The following is a 17593-nucleotide window of genomic DNA, read 5'->3' as shown; positions in this document are numbered from 1 at the left end:
GAGGAAGGGAGTGAGTTTGGGGGAGAGAACCAAGTAATTATTTTCATCCTGGTCTTTTTCTGGTTAATATATTAGCATTTATCTGAATGAATATTAATCGTTTTTCTTTTTTCTTTCTTTTTTTTTTTTTTTTTTTTTTTTCTTTATTTGACATCTGATTCCTTGAAACCTGGTTGCTTTCTCCATTTCTCTAGGTTACTATTGTTCTTCCAACGCGCACTACCTGGTCTGCTTTAACCTACCTGGTCTTACCCTCCCACCACCAGCACCTTCCCTGGGGCTGGTAGAGAACGAACCTTATGGTTTGGTGACAGCGGTAGCAGTTTCATAATTACGGCGCACGAGACAACAGCAGCGGCAGCAACAGCAGCAACGTCAGTAGCATTTTAAGGGAGGCTTCCTCGTGCTATAGAAAGAAAGAAAGAAAGAAGAAGAAGAAGAAGAAGAAGAAGAAGAAGAAGAAGAAGAAGAAGAAGAAGAAGAAGAAGAAAAAGAGACATAATGAGACATTGATAGGAACCTTGGATTGTACGGTAGACGTTGAGCAGACAGACTAAGTTGAGCATTAAAATAAAAGACTTTGAACACATGATGAACAGACTGAGACGGACAGACGGTTGGGTACAGAGATAAATAATATCTGTAAAATCGCTTTGGCTATTTGCCACCGTGTCATGAAAAAGCAACAAGATATTAGAAGTTTTCCAGCAATGCCTGTGCGTGCGTGAAGCTTTGCACAAAACCAATAACCTATTCACGAACCGACTGCCACCCTGACACCCTACCCTAAAAAAAGTCGACATCATCGGAAGTCACAGTCGCCACAGGTACTTTATTAGTTTTCCTTCTCACTACTAATCGCCTTGATGAAAACTGAAAGAGACCTTCTTTTCGGGGGATTCTACCATACCTTCAGGCATCAACATGACCATTTCTATGCCTCTGCACAGACAGACAGACAACAGACATATTATATATATATATATATATATATATATATATATATATATATATATATATATATATATATATATATATAGTTATCGACATACAGTCCTGTTTCGTTGTATCACAACTCATCAGTGTCGCTAGACTAGAACCTTTCTTAAGCCGAGGATTGAACCTAGAACCATTGCGTTGACAGTCAGCATTTCTACCGATCGACCCACGAGAGCGGCGCCCGTAAATAATCTCGCCAAATGTCTATTTAAACAAACATCTGTCCACCACTTGTACAGAGAGAGAGAGAGAGAGAGAGAGAGAGAGAGAGAGAGAAACCAAAGCAGATGCATAGTATATAGATAAATACGAACAGACAGATCTATGAATATGAATAGATGCATAATTGCTAATATTCATATGAAAAATATTATAGTTAAAGCTCCTTTAAGAGATTAAAGTTGAACCCTCTTTAGGAAATTGAGAAAACAAGATGTCAACTTTAATGCGAATGCAATATTCTGACTTCCTGTCGTTGAATACTCTCTCACTCTGGTTGTTTATTGTGAATGGCCACCGACATGGCATCTATAAGTATTTATTTCCTCTCAATTCTTGTGTTAATTGCTGGTGGCCTGAAGTAAAGATACTAGTCTACTAAGCTAAGGGTAGCTTTGTGACTAGGTTTGGATCTTTCAACCAGTAGTAATTATCATTACACTGATGATTCCATTAGCATGAAACTGTAGCTGTAAACGAGATAGTGAATATTTATTTGAAAAATATTATAGATATGAATAGATAAATATATAGACAGAAGAATATCGATACAGAAAGTCAGACAAAAAGGTGAAAAGACAATCAGATAGATTAAGCTAAAGAAGATGCATCGATATATAGATAGATATGAACAGACATAAATATATCTCTATCTCTATCTCTATCTACTATAATATAAAAAAAACTTTGTGTGTGTGTGTGTGTGTGTGTGAGAGAGAGAGAGAGAGAGAGAGAGAGAGAGAGAGAGAGAGAGAGTTTCCTGTACACTCCTCAACGGCTGGGCTGATTTTTATGAAATTTCACACGAATGTACTTCATGTATCTGGCAGTGTTCTTAGATAGATTTTGTATCAAAAAGTCTTTCATAAGTATCAATAATAAAAAAAAATCCGATGAGAAAAAGAACAGACGATTTTGAGCAAAGTTAACACCTTATACAGCCTAATATCACAAGTGCATTTGAGAAGGTTTATTACCACACAAGTAGAAAGGCCTGGCATATAAAATCCAGAATAGGTGCTTTGATATGACAGAGGCGCACTGGAAATGAATGTTTCTGTTTACAGCACAACTGAACCATGATACTTGATTTTGGCATTTTAAACTTTAATTCAAACCATTATATATAAACATAATTTTATAAAATCAACAGTGGGTTCTCTATAGTGAAATGTACACTACAATGGATTGTGGACTAATTTACTCTGGGGAGGCATGCAAAGCTTCCATCAAGTGCATCACAATGGGTCTCCAACTGAAGCAGGCGATTAATCGATTTGATTGAAAAATGGTCAATTTCACCAATGTCAATGACAATAAAAATATGGGAATGCGAAACATTTGTTGATCATTCAATCCTGGGTAGCATCGGGTTTCCCTGCTAGTAGTAATCTCTACAATAATAATAATAATAATAATAATAATAATAATATAAATATTTTATATATTTATAATATAATATAAATTTATAATATAAATATAATCTATAATATAAACCTCACCTGTCTATTTAAATGTATGTATATATGTATGTATGTATGCATGTGTGTATGTATGTATGTATGTATGTATGTATGTATGTATGTATGTTTGTATGTATGTATGTATGTATGTATGCCTAAAACTTTCGACAGAGGTGACGGATTTTCACGAGATTGGTATCGTTTTGAAGCTCGACCTTTCAGACGACAAATATCGAAAAATTGGCTAAAAACATTGATTCCTTCACCCTCAACTGGGCACTTTTTTTTACAGGGAGCAGGTCGCTCTTTTCACCAATATTTTCGAAAGTCATTCCCTCTTTTCGATTGACTAGTCTTAATTTAAACCTATGTCATTTCCAGTTTGGTGATGGGCGTAACAGCAAAGATGTCACTTTTTTTTTCACATTCATTTCCTCCTTTGTGGTATGGATTCGAGCCATGCTTGCCTGCCTACTACCACTTTTTTTTTTTTTTTTGCTCAACACATCTCCAAATACCCGGGCAAACGCCGGGCATCCAGGCTAGCATAATAATAAAAGGATAAAATAAATTGGAGGTATGAATTAAACATGGAAATGTGGAAGCTTTATCTGGACAGGGGGAAAAAAAACTACTGTGACTTTTTTCTTCTCTTTTAATGAAACCCACACAACAACATGGTGAAAACGTTGGATTTTTAGGTTTTCCACATTTCCATTTTTAATTCATCGACAAAAGAATATCGATACATTAATGATTCGCTGTATCTCCATAGATGGCCACATCACGTTTTATTCCCTTTCAAAATGTACCGTCACACGCGGGAGACTAACCAATGTTGATGTAATTCTGGGTGCAGATTTTATTAACACTCACCTAGACAACTGACTGAGCATGTAGCAGTCATAACAATTGATATCTATTTCCTCTGGCGGAGGAGAGCAACCCTAACGAGGTTGTTTGGTCATACATTAATCAATCAGACAGTAGGATGTAGTAATTTCAACCAGAACATTTTTAAGGACTCTATCCTATCTATCGTTTAGGGTTTTGCAGAGAAGACAGAGTTTCCAGACAGCCATGAAGTAAAGTAAGCATGCACACTTTTTTGTCACGTATGCATTGAACAGTCTGAACATGGCTACTATCACTTGAAGATAAACATCTGCAGAATTACTGGCAGCCAACACATACCAACTTTATTTAATTCCTTTCAATGTAAGAACAAATTCGCAGTTGTAACTTCTGTCCGCATATATTCAACTGCGTATGCATTATCAAATCAATAAATTTATATAAATTGTTTTTTTTTGTGTCATATTGCATCAGTATCCAGACAAGTACTCCAAATAATGCTGTGGCCCGTGTAAGCGTCTCAATTATATATCAGACAATATTATTTCCGAACAAGACACTTATTAACATTTATATTTTGCCAGAATTTAAAAACCCCAAATGGCAATCTCATAAACTCACTTTCGCTTACCAGTGTAATATTGTTGTCTATATAATTTATGGTCGTACTTTAAAAAAAATGTATGCCAATAGTATATACACACTGAATAGCCGTGGTTTTTGTAATTAAACAAACACTTGTCAAATCAACAAAGTTTTTTTTACATTACATTATATTACATCATATTAAAGTTCTGTTGTTTGGAATTACTGTTCACTTATTGTTCTGGAACTCGCGGCAGTTATTCCTCAGAATCTTGCTTTCAGGTACCTACAATACCGTCCAGCAGTCAAACTTCAGAAAGCGTGCGTTGGGCAGACAGATAAACTCAAATTAACATAATGAAAACAACTATTACGTTGAAAACGCTTTATTAATTAGGTAAAAAAATCTGAAACAAAAACAAAACAAATAGTTAAAAGGAGAAAACATAATTAAACAAAAGGAAATAATACATGAAAATAATTATGTTTTGGACAAACTTCCAAATTAACAGATTCTAGGATATCTTATCTTTTTCAATCAACTGTTAGGTGAAAGTCCGTAACAGTTAGAAAAGTGTCTTTTCTCCATTAAATTGTTAGGTGAAAGTCTGGAGCGGCTAAAAAATGTCTTTTCCTTTTTTTTTATTAAATCGTTAGGTGAAAGTATGGAGTGGTTAGAAAAAGTCTTTTCTCTTTTTTTTTTTATTAAATCGTTGGGGGAAAGTATGGAACAGTTATGTCTCTTTTTCTACAAAGGTTGTTATTCTAGTGCGGCGCAGAAACTACCCAAGCGCCCACGAATTAAAAATAGAAATAGAAGTCTGAGAAAAGATATAAGTTCTGTGCGAGCGAGCGAAGAAGGAGAGAATAAATTGGAATTTCTCCAAATTGAATATAGAAGTCACACATTAGATTAATTAAACAGAAATAGGGTTTCAAGTTTTTCAAAGAAGGAATAGGCAGGTAAAGGAATAATGGGATGTTCTGAACATACCTCATGGTTTAGAACGGGAGAAGCCCAGTTCATGGAGTCGAGTAAAGTCCGTGCGTATCGTTTCAAATTCCGCAGTGAAAAGGAGGAAGGACAGAATCGAAAACGAGACCAGGACAAGATCGCGGGGGAACCCGAAGTTCTCGAAGGATAGCAATATGAAATTTTTCCTTTTCTTTCTTTTTTATTTGGAATGCCTAAACGGCTAAGTTTTCCATTAAAGAAAGATCAGGAAGGGAAGAAATAAGAAAGAAAACTATATAAGAAAAAACTCGCACAGAGATGAATGAGAACGAGGCACTGGTGCTCTTAAAGCATGTGTCCCTTGTTAAAAAAGAGCCCGGTCTGAAGACAGAACACTTATTTTTACATTCTTCTTCTCATGTATTATGCTTTGTACTTTTAGCAATTCCGATGCAGAGTTAAATATTTCTCTCACTGTTTCATGATCTCTATTCTTCAATTAGAGTGTAGGGTTGACGTCATCACCAGCAATCTGATTTACATCTGGTTTTGCCCAGATCCGATATTTCATGTATGCAATATATCCAATATTTTCCCAGCATTGTCTGTCACCTATACAACACTAGTTTGATTTGGAAAGGGTACTTGGCTGTATCTAGACATTTTCTAATAATGTTTATTGCTACATCTTGGAAAGCAACCTGTGCTATGATGAAGAAACTATAAATTCCTATTTATCCATTTTCCACTGCTGCAAGATTCGACATAAGAGCAGTTTAGTATGACGAGAGTAGAATCTAGCTTCCTCTAGGAGCTGCTTTGGAAGGGTACAAAAATAGCTAAGAATGGACCTGTCAGAATTCCCCTCATGCAAGTGGCATTAAACCAATCCATCACCTATCAAAGGAGCAGGGAATACCTCAGATAATGCACCTCATAGGATTGAGTTAAACCATATCTTATCCTCACAAAAAAGAGAGCTGATTGTTCAGGACAGCCGATACGTCACCACACTGATGGCTAGTATGACTTAGTGTTGAAATGAAAACAGAAATTGAATTCTTTTTAACACAATAAAAAACTTGTATAAAATAAAATTAAAATCATATTTACAGCAGTTTTTTTTTTTTTTTTTTTTTTTAGAAATATTGATTTTTAGGTTTTGTTGAAAATAAACTCTTGATTGCATATAATTGTTATGTCTGAATATTGTCGCTAAATGATGAAAAATGTTTTAGGAAATTAAAAAAAATGTATTTAAACAAAAAAAGAACACAATCCGATTTATACTGAAACTGAAATTTATGAGTATCACAAGAAGGTTCACCATTACTTTCCTCAGTGTGTAATCATACCGAGGGGATTTTATTTGGCCATCAAATACTATGCTAAGAAGTATGGCGTAGTTTGCTTGAAGAATTGTTAAAGAATAAAAGATATTTTTGAAGGCTTATGATGCAGAATGTACAGTCGTTATGAGCAGATAAATAAATAAATGAATGAATAATAAATAATTCAATACTTTTTAAAACAAATTTTTTCTTATTTTTATATTTATTTATTTATTTACCTGAACTTTTTTTTCACCTGTGGATGGTATTTATTCCAAAGGTCCTTTCGGGTATATAATCCATCATCAGTGGAGAAACAAATCCTCTCTCTAGGAATAAATACCATCCACAGGTGAAAAAAAAGTTCAGGTAAATAAATAAATAAATATAAAAATAAAAAAAAAATTTGTTTAAAAAAGTATTGAATTATTTATTATTCATTCATTTATTTATTTATCTGCTCATAAAGACTGCACATTTCTGCATTGTAAGCCTTCAAAAATACCTTTTAAATACTATACTACTTTTATTTGAATACTAGCAAGAAGGCCTGGCGCTGCTCAAGATTTAAGGGGGGACACTCTATCATTTTTCACTATGCTCAGGAAACAATATAATCTCTTTTTTACTGCCTCCTGTTTTGTCCCTTAATATAGTCGTAAGGAATTGAAATTTTGGAAAACTCTCCGAATCAACGTCTTATACATTCGATATAATTATTTGAAGTTTTAATGGACTTCTGCACCCGTACTTCCCTTAGACGAAGCACTAGAGATTCAACACATTCAGGTGCACATACAGATTCGGAACCACTTCCATTGTCTTTCCCAGAGAATTTATACATATAATTAAAATTTCATCAAAATATAATATATTTTAAGTTTTAAGTGAGGTTCTACTCTCACAGCTGCTTGGTGTGTGAGTGGGGATACTTGGAAATTCTGAACCCCTACCATTGTCTTCCCTCCAAATTTTACATTAAAATACAAATTTAGTTTTTATGCAGCTTCTCTAACTTTTCTATAGAGAACACTCAAACACTGACATTTTTTTAATATTTTATGGAAATCGTCCCAGACAAGGGATGAAAAGAGTTAATAAGAACAAATGATGATTATTGCAAATACATGGTGTGACTATTAGCCTTAGTCTTGAAAAGGCCAAGCCTTTAGGTAGGAGAAAAAAAAAAACAGTCAGCAGGAGGAGAATTCCACCTACCTGCAATTCTTGGAAAAAAGCTACTGGAATAGGAAGGTGTATTACAATAAGGTATCAAAATAACAAATTGATGGAGACCACTAGACCAACGAGTCAAACGAACTAGAACAAATGAAGCAGGGAATAGATCAGACAATTCTGGAAAAAAACACATGCCATAACAGTATTTATAGAAAAGACTGACACTAGCAACATCACATCATCTATGAGAAAGAGAGGGTGCAGAGAGAAGAAAGGAAAGAGCCAATCAAATTACAGATATGTTTCAGCACTTTATAAAGGACCCTCAAATGGGACAGAGATTCATCAGCCCAAATGACAACAGTACTCCACAATGGTTTGATTTGTAGATATACATAATGAGAGATAGGTGTAAAAAAAATCGTAAGAGCAATTATATATATATATATATATATATATATATATATATATATATATATATATAGACTAGACTACCCGTGACCCATTGGGTCAGTATGTTATATTAGCTATGGAATTAATGTATGAGCGTGACACTTGTGACGTAAAGAAAATAGTTTCTGTGACATAACAGAAACATTTCTATGAAAGTATATTAAAAATGAAAAAAGAATATAGATAGATTTCTATGAGTCGTTCTGTTTATAATTGTTTATTTTTGAAAAAAAAAACAAAAAAACTTACAGCCATCGAATTATAAGTGGTTTGTCATACTTATAGGTAAATCTGCACTATTCAAATTTTGATAAATCGTTTAATTTAAACGAAAAAAAAAAAAAAAACTATTGAGACGCTGAAAACGTACACAGTAAAACAATACGTTGTAAAATGCTCTTATGGTTGTCAAAGGTTAAAGTAGATTATTTGTAAGAAAATTGTGTTAAAATAACTTAAACGTAATACGGAAATGAACGATGTAAAAAAATGCAGAAAGTATTAACAATTATTTAGATAATTTAAACGTGAAAAAAACAAAACAATTGGGACGCTGAAAACATACACAGTAAAACAATACGTTGTCAATGGGTCATGGTTGATTTATTTGTAAGAAAATTGCGACAGTATACTTGTAATACAGAATAGTTGTAAAACATCCTCACCCTTCCCATATTAAATAATAATTTCTAAATAATAACGTTAATATTTCAGTACGCAGGTCAAATTTTGCAAAAGTAGCGATTTGTGTTTATTTGTTTATGTTGTTATTGGTCAATGTTTATGCGTGCATGCACAACCAGATGTTATAAACCGGAAAGTGGGTTACATCACTCGTTACAAGATCATTTGAGTTTTATATATATATATATATATATATATATATATATATATATAAGGAATAAATGACAAAAGTCTATATTCCAAATTTCATAATGTTGACTATCTTACAATTTATTCCTTTAATTCAGTTGACACTTACAATTCTTGACAGTATCTGTTTTGAAGCACAAAATCAATCACTTAATTATTATATCAATCAGTGAATCGATTATCTGTTTTGAAGCACAAAATCAATCACTTAATTATTATATCAATCAGTGAATCGATTTTGCCCTTAACTCACCAGAATATATATATATATTGTGCCTGTATTTGGCGTTTATTTTAATAAATTTACCTTAATTCTCATGAGGGTTGATGGTGGTGAAGACTAAAAAAAGAGTTGGAACTTTTCCTGACTCGTCTTTTGTCGCCCAAACAGATGTATTTTCTTCTTCTTCTTCACAAAATCACAATTACGTTCGATCATGTCAACGAGATTACTTTTACTCTTTTACACTTTTTTTTTTTTTTTCTTTCTCTCTCTCTCTCTCTCTCTCTCTCTCTCTCTCTCTCTCTAAAAAAAAAAGTCCTTTTATGCAATCACTTTTAATCCCGACGGTATCACAATTTGCATATTTCTCTCTTCTTTGTACTGGACGGATCCCAGGTTCGAATGAGAGTGATTCTTTTGTGAATCCTATTTTGTCAACTCTGCAGAACTAACGGATTGTTGTTCAGTTCCACTACAGGTGGCCTGGAGGTAACGTTCTAGCAAATAGAATCAAAGGTGGCTCTGTAGCAATTGTCACTTCCTGTACTGATGATTGCGAATGTTGTTCAGTTCGGCTACCCCACCCCCCTCATAATCTGATGATCACATAGATGACAACTCAGAGCTGGTCTTCTTCGTATAGCACTCCTTTAAGGTAAAAGTACTTCCTCCTCGGATAACTCGTCTGGAGAAGTGTTATTTGGTGCAGACGTGTCGTCTTCTTCAGAGGAATTGCCACGTGCCTCGTTAATGGTTAACATCCTCTGTGGTATTCAGGCCTATGATGAGACACAAGTCCCTTACATTGCGGGGCATCTGGTTGACAAGAATGTTTCGTGGGCTTTTTACTCCTGTGATGCATTTGCATATATTCGCACACCATCCAAGACACGATCGCCCACATTGTATCTATTCTGCTGCTGTTTGGGCTTGCCTGGAGAGTGTGTATCGATGCCCTTCAGGCGAACATGTAGTGATGAATCAGATTAACTGGGGCAGTCAGTGGCAACACATCGTCCTTAGAGGTAACATTGTACCAATAGACTGCTTCCCCTATGGAACAGTGTTTCCTTGCCACAAGTTGCTTCACATTCTGATGACAGCACTCCATAATGCTATTGCCGGATGGGATGTCCGCACACCAAAAGTGCAGTCAAACTTCCCATTCACACAGAAACTCCTCAAAAACTCTGCTGCAAAATGCTGTATCATTGTTGACGAGTATTTCTGCTGGCACTCCACGCTCACAAAACAGGACTTCTAGGTGGCTGATAATGGCCGCGGCCTGTCCTCTCAAATGACACTAGATTGAGAACCTTGTGGGATCACAGTTATTGAGCGACAGATAGTGTTTGCTGTGGTAGTGGGTTACATCCATTCCCACTCAGAACCAAGTGTCACTAACGTCTAATTTCCGTTTTTGCCAACGTGTGGGTGGTAGGTCAATCGACCGGCATTTTTTGCAATTTCTTACCACAGCCTTAACCAACACTATGGGAATTGTGGGATCCACTGGTTTGACAAAGTAAAACATTCATCTTATGCCAGAGTGGCTACTTTGGTAATAGACAGACAGTTAAGGTCGTATTTGCTTGGAAACATGGCTCCTGCACAGTCTGAAGGTTCAACTGCTTTTTTGACGAGATCAAGCAATCGCTGTGGTGCTCTTGTTAGAGCGTCCACTTGGTTATGTTCTGATCTCACTTGGACCACATCTATGGGCAGTTTATATTCCTTGACCAAACTTGCGAGTGAATCAAGTCACCATCTGATCAGCACTTCATTTGCCACTTTGGTGCGCACCCTAACCTTCACCATGAGCGTGATCCATTTGAGCACACAGGCAGAGTCAGTGTGAAGATGCAGCACGGTTGCTTCCCACATCAATTTCATGTTCACTCCTTTTAGCACAGCATCAAGCTCTGCCAGGTTTATATGCTACGTATCTCTTTCCTTTCACAACCAGCTTGCATCCTCAATGGTGGCTCCATTGTGGTCCAATGATACTCCAGTGGCTAAGGAGCTTGCATCAACACACATGTCTAGCTCAGGATCATCTACACACCACTCTCCTCACACAGGGTCTTCTTGGTGTACACTTGCAGCAATCTCTTCAATCATTGCTGTTAAAGAACTGTCAATCGCCTCATTATCCCAGCCTTTTGTTACATATACTACTCTCTTTTTAATGAATGCTGCAGCCATCCTGAGCCACTTAACCACTGGGAACACAGGGTATGCTGAGGATCTCATTCCCTTGTTCCCATACCAGACTGTGTCCTTTTTCCTGAACTGATAGGTCAAGCACTCTTGCACTGTTCTGCAGCTGCTCTGGTTCCTTGCTCGCTAATCAAAACTCAGCTAAATGTTGTGCCACTTTGGTTACAGAAACTACATCCTCGTTGATAAACACATCGTCGATGTACGTTGACGGTGCCTGCCGGCTATCGTTCTTCCTTGAGAGTGTAGCTTTAACAATAGCTTGCATGATGGATGGTGCTTCATTGAGACCAAAACCCATGTGTGTTAGACAGTACCTCTTTCCTTCGAAAATCAGTCTGGTACCGTCACAAGGATTCATGCACACACACTTGTAGATCTGCCCTTCAAAGGTGAAGTAACAACATATTGGAGCCTTTCCTCATCCACTCTCTTAGCTTTTGTGTGCAAACATCGGTGTGTGCTGTGAAGTCCTCCATGCGTTCATTCAGCTGATGAAAGTCCAACATTGGGCACACCTTGAATTTATTGACTTTGAAAACGACCATTAATATAATTAGGACTTTCAGGGGACCAAGCTTTTCCTCAGGACAGGAAGTAGCCATCCATTGCTCAACCAGGTTTTCAATTTACGACGGTACTCCTGTCGAATTTAGTCAAACATCAAATACTCTGACACTTTGTTGGTAAGTCTATTGGGTGGCTGATTGCTTGACCATTTCCACAACACCATTCAAGCTTTGGTATGCTCATTGAACACAACACTGAAGTCTAGTTACTCTATTCTGATTGCGGCGCAGGCACAAAGCTCCGTTTTAGTAAAAGTGGCATTGCCAAATCAGTTTATGCAAACTTCACCTTACATTTTAATTATGTCTATTCCGATTAGCATATTGAAGCCCAACAGCGGTGTTCACAGGGTTTGAATCTTCTATTGCCAATGTGATAGTCCTGACACCCTTGCTGTGAAAGATTTCACTGTCGACTGTTAGGACCTCCAATGCTGAACAACTCCAGGGGTTTACGCTGATCCAGTCACAAGGGACCAAGAGCATCCAGAATCTGCCAGTACCAAGCGCTTCTTGTCATTAAGAACAACTTCCATCACAGGGAGCGCCCCTTCTAATTTGAATGCGGAGAGAATGGCGCTGATGTCTCACTCCTGTTTCTGTTTTCCGGACACTTTCTTGCTAGGTACCCTGTTTTGTTACAAGAAAAACAGGGCATAGTTGATCTATCTCTCTGTCGCGCTGCATGCAATTTCTGACCAAATGGTTCGGGCCTCCACATCTGAAGCAGTAAACACAGCCACTCCTGCTACCTGGCGTTGGTGCATATGGGCCTGTCTAGTTTGCACTGCAGCAGCAAAATCCTTGTCTTTGTTGTCCACCAACATGGTGCATGCTCTTTCGGGCAGTTCTTTCAATGATAGGGTATCCATTCTAGTTGACGACCGCAAAAGTCTCCTGTCTCCTGACATGCCACGGTAACCCACTGATGAAAGCACTTTTCATCCAGCATTCTGGCGGCTTTTCTCCCACCAGCCATGCCAGTCATTGCAAGTCCGTCATAAACTCATCTACAGTCTCTCCTGGATATAGGCGGCAAGTGGTGAATCATTCAAAGGCCGCAAATGGGTCCGTTTCATAGGCTTTTATAAGGACACGTTTAATTTCCTGTCATTCCACTGTACTTCCGAGATGCTGCCGATACATTTCTTGAGCTGCACCCTTCAATCTCAGTGGCGGGACTTGTTCCACCTTGATCATTTCCCATAGCTCATATGTCAACTCCAGGTCTTCTAACCGTTCTATTATTGGAGTGTCCATCGCTGTGCCACTAAATTCGGGGATCAGCCAAACTTAAAAAAAAAATTTTTTTTATTACATTTTCACTCCAAACAAGGCACATTACCATTTTGATGTAGGGGTTACTACCAGGGACATGAGCTGCAGAGGTACTATGTAGGGAATTGGGCAGCAAGATGTCGGTTCACGTTACACTTGAACTTCTGCATGTCAGTACAGTACTTGTAGAACAGGCAGAGGGATGCAACATTTCATCGATGGGACAGAGGCTGAAGCTTAGATGACAGTTCAGGACCTATCAGATTGGCGACTCTCTTTTGAACCTTGTCTAGGAGCGAGAGACTAGCAGCAGATGCACCAGCCCAAACATGACAACAATACTCCATACATGGGTGAATGGTGGCCTTATAGAGATACAGTATACTTTCGGACATTAGTAGCTTTCTAGCACGGTAGAGAGAACCTACTTTCTTCGCAACTGTCCTGGCAATGCTCTCAATGTAATTGTTCCAACTCATGTTTCCTGTAAACGTTAGGCCGAGGAGTGAAGCCAAAATTATTTTCAGTCAGCCCTCGCAAGTTCAGACCTCGGCATGTGGTCATACCTGTAGCCAATAAGTTAAGCTTTCAAAATCATATAGGATTTACCTAGTTCTAGCCTTTAATTTTTGAGATACAGCAGCATTTGTGTGAAAAATTAGTCGAAAATGGTCTAAAAATCATGACAAAAAATTTCAAGGCACCCAAAAGAAAGGCTATATTTCAAATATATTACTTATCCATTACAAAAAATGAGGAATCCAGGCAAGGAAGTATCATGTATAGATAGACTTCTGCAAAAAATGATGCCCAAAACGCTTTTACGGGCTTTCTTTTAGCTAAATTGAGAATTTATGAATGTGCCAATTTTTTTTTCATTTTTGCAAAAATTTGAGAATTTTTAACTTTAGAGGCCCACAGGGTCGCCAATGTAATACTGAAATGTGGAAACTCAATCATTCCAATGCAGTATACCATTAACTTATCTGAAAATACTATATTCAACAAAATCTGTTTTAACGGCATGTTGATAGTGCCGAAATAGCTTGAAGACAAAAAAAAAGGGTCTGAACTTTTTCTCACTCGTTCAGTCAACAGTTGTATTTTTCTCTTCTGCTTCTTCACAAAATCACAATTATGATCGACCACGTCAACGCGATTACGTTCTCTCTCTCTCTCGCAAAAAAAAACTTATATGCAATCACTTTTAATCCCAACAGTACCACAATTTGCATATTTCTCTTTTCTTTGTACTGGACAGATCCCAGGTTTAAATGAGAGCGGTTCTTTTGTGAATCCTATTTTGTCATCTCTGCAGAACCAACATATTGTTGTTCAATTCCGCTACAGGTGGCCTGGAGGTAACGATCTCCCGATCAGTAGAAATTATCATTTCCTGTACTGATGATTGTGAAAGCATGGAACACTAGTGTCTGTTGGTATAAAAATAATTATATATATATATATGATGATGATTGTAACGTCTTGTCAGACGAGTGCCACTCCCTCAGACACTTAAAGTCCATGAGCCCCAAAATGACTTCCATCACCAGAGGACCATTTTTATAGACAAATGCCTGAGGGAGTATCTATACACAGATGATGTTACAGAGTCTTAGCTTTATACGATAGCTAAGCCTCTATCTTGGTTCAAAATGTTGAGATCCAGCAACAAGCAAGAGCAAGATAGCCAGCAACAAGTTAAACTGCAGACCAGCTTAATGCGGGTACTGGTCTCCCACTTTATGTTTTTTTAAATCAGAGATTTGCTTCTCCTAGAAAGGTTGCCTTCACCACAGCTTACAGGAGCCCTTTCCACACCAACACACACATACATACACACAAACACACGGTGCTAGTTGGCCGTTGCCCCCGAAAAAGGGTTCATTCGCCCTTTGGAAGGTTTTGTTTTTAATCCTTCAGGGAGACTAGCCACCCTCCTCACCAAACAAGTCTGATGAGGGAACCAGTTTAGTCGCTGGTAACCCGACCATGAGGCAGGTAGTACTGGGTTACATGGTACCAGTAGAATATGACATGACCTGACCTGACTACATATATATATATTAGTGTTGGAATGATTAATCGGAATTGGGAATAGGAAAAATCGACAAATTTGGGGTATCGGAATTGATATTGGAATCGAAAAAATTGGTGCCTATTTTCCAATGCCAAATCGATTCTTATAATTGCCTTTTTTATTTGATTTTTTTTAAGCAAAATCTTCGATTGCTAGTAATAATGATAAAATAATAAATATTTATTGATTTTAAAATACCAGTAAAGCTAAAATCTATCGATCATCTTCCACAAGTGTAAATGTACATTTACGAAAATATATGCATATTTAACGTGTGCTTTTTACAGAAATCTGGGGAAATAACAAATGTATAGTTAAATATTTAGAGATTTATAAAGAATCTGAATCGGAATCGGTACTCGTATCAGAAGTGGGAACTTAGTAATCGGTAAAAATATTGGAATCGCCCCATCACTATATATATATATATATATATATATAATATATATATATATATATATATATATATATATATATATATATATATATATATATAATACGAGCAAACAGTTAATAAAACATGTTAAAAACACTTTGAAATGAGTTAAAAACATATTTAATCTGAAAAGGAAACACTAGATAAGTGGATAGTCCTTAATCCGCGGAGTTTCGAAGAAATACTTTCCTTCTCATCAGAGGGTAGGCACTCAAATGCTCTCCATTTTTTTATTTTTCTATCTTTGGTTAGACCAGATTACACACTGACATGAGTATTCTATTCTACTACTTCTATACTGGCTCATGATAAATTGAAAGTGGGTTTTTTTTATTTGGAATGGGCTCCTTCTATCCGGTTTGATTTACCAACAGAGCCCTTCCCCTTTGCTAAATCCATTGCCATCACTAGGACTGAGGAACTCCATCTTCTCCCTGTCTGATAACCCTCTACAATATTAGAGGGAGGCTAACAGGTACTACACCTTGCCCAAGTATGATCTGGAGCTGTGTAACGCAGAGGCATGCATCTCCCTGGAGTATTATACATACCCGCTTACCTGAATACATACAGGTCAAGTATTCCCAAATGGTTATTCATCTGGTACCGGCCGGGCTCAATATTGCTTAACTTTGATGATTTAACAAGAACCGGTAAGTCAACGTCATTACGCCAAATATGCTTTCCTTACTAGTACGTTTATTTGCTTCCTATCCAGAGGAGGTTAGACAAAAGGTCAGGTATGGTTTTGAAAAGTGAAGTGCACTAAATGAAATGCACTCTAGCCTAGAAAACATACCTGAGCAGCCCTGTCGGCATTCCTCTGTAGAGGCACCCCAGGTGATTAGCAATCAACTAATGCCTTATCAGCGAAAAGTAAAGCCTGGGAAGGTGGACCGGCTAAGAATGAATAGAAGCATACCGCAGCACGGCAGCAACAGAGCCACTGTTGGACTGATGTTTGCGCTTTATATAGTCTATGGATAGTGCCGAGTAACCCCACTATTTAATTAGCATTAAAAAACAAAAAAACAAAACAAAAAAAACTGTGCTTGTGTATAATAGTGATGTTTTAAACCACATTTCAGGTGAAAACATTATTACATACTTATGTGTGATGTCGAAATTAGTATAAATTCCAAGTCATGAAAAATGATCCAGCAGATGTGCTAGATGTACTCTTAACATAAAATCCCCACAATTACAATCCAACATTTTTGTGTTTAAAAAATACCAGATTGTAATTATTTAGTCAAAATGATTGATTAGAGTTACCTCCCCTGGATCTTGCGAACTCTTCAACATTAAAATATACGATAAAAATCGGTAAACTCGATATATTTTATTTTCACTTGTAATTATTTTTCTACTATCATTTTTCGTAATTTTTGGAATTTATACTAATTTCGATATTACACGTAAGTACGTAATAATGTTTTCGGTGTTTGTTTACATTGGTGATCTTTTAAACCAACACATTATAGGTGAAAGCATCATTACGTACTTACGTGCCATGGCGAAATTAGAATAAATTCCTAAAATTACGAAAAATGAGGCATTAGAAAACTACACTAAAAATAGAATTTATAGAATTATCGAGTTTTACCGTATGTTTTAATGTAGAAAAACTGCGCGACTAATTCAGTATGACAAACAAGAGAGATAACCTCTGATTTAAATTGACAAATTAAGGGTCCGTTATTTTTAAACCATCGCATTTCAGAACGTAATTGTTGATGATTTTTTTTAATTAAAAATACATCTATCACATCTTCTATTGAATAATTTTTCTCGTCATTTTTTGAATTTATACAAATTCCGTCATGACACAATAATGTTTTCACCGGAAATGCGTTGGTTTAAAACATCACTATT

This window comes from Euprymna scolopes, chromosome 19, assembly GCF_053919585.1.
Source record: "Euprymna scolopes isolate OS-2025 chromosome 19, ASM5391958v1, whole genome shotgun sequence".
Taxonomy (NCBI): domain Eukaryota; kingdom Metazoa; phylum Mollusca; class Cephalopoda; order Sepiida; family Sepiolidae; genus Euprymna; species Euprymna scolopes.
This window is presented reverse-complemented; position numbering follows the sequence as displayed.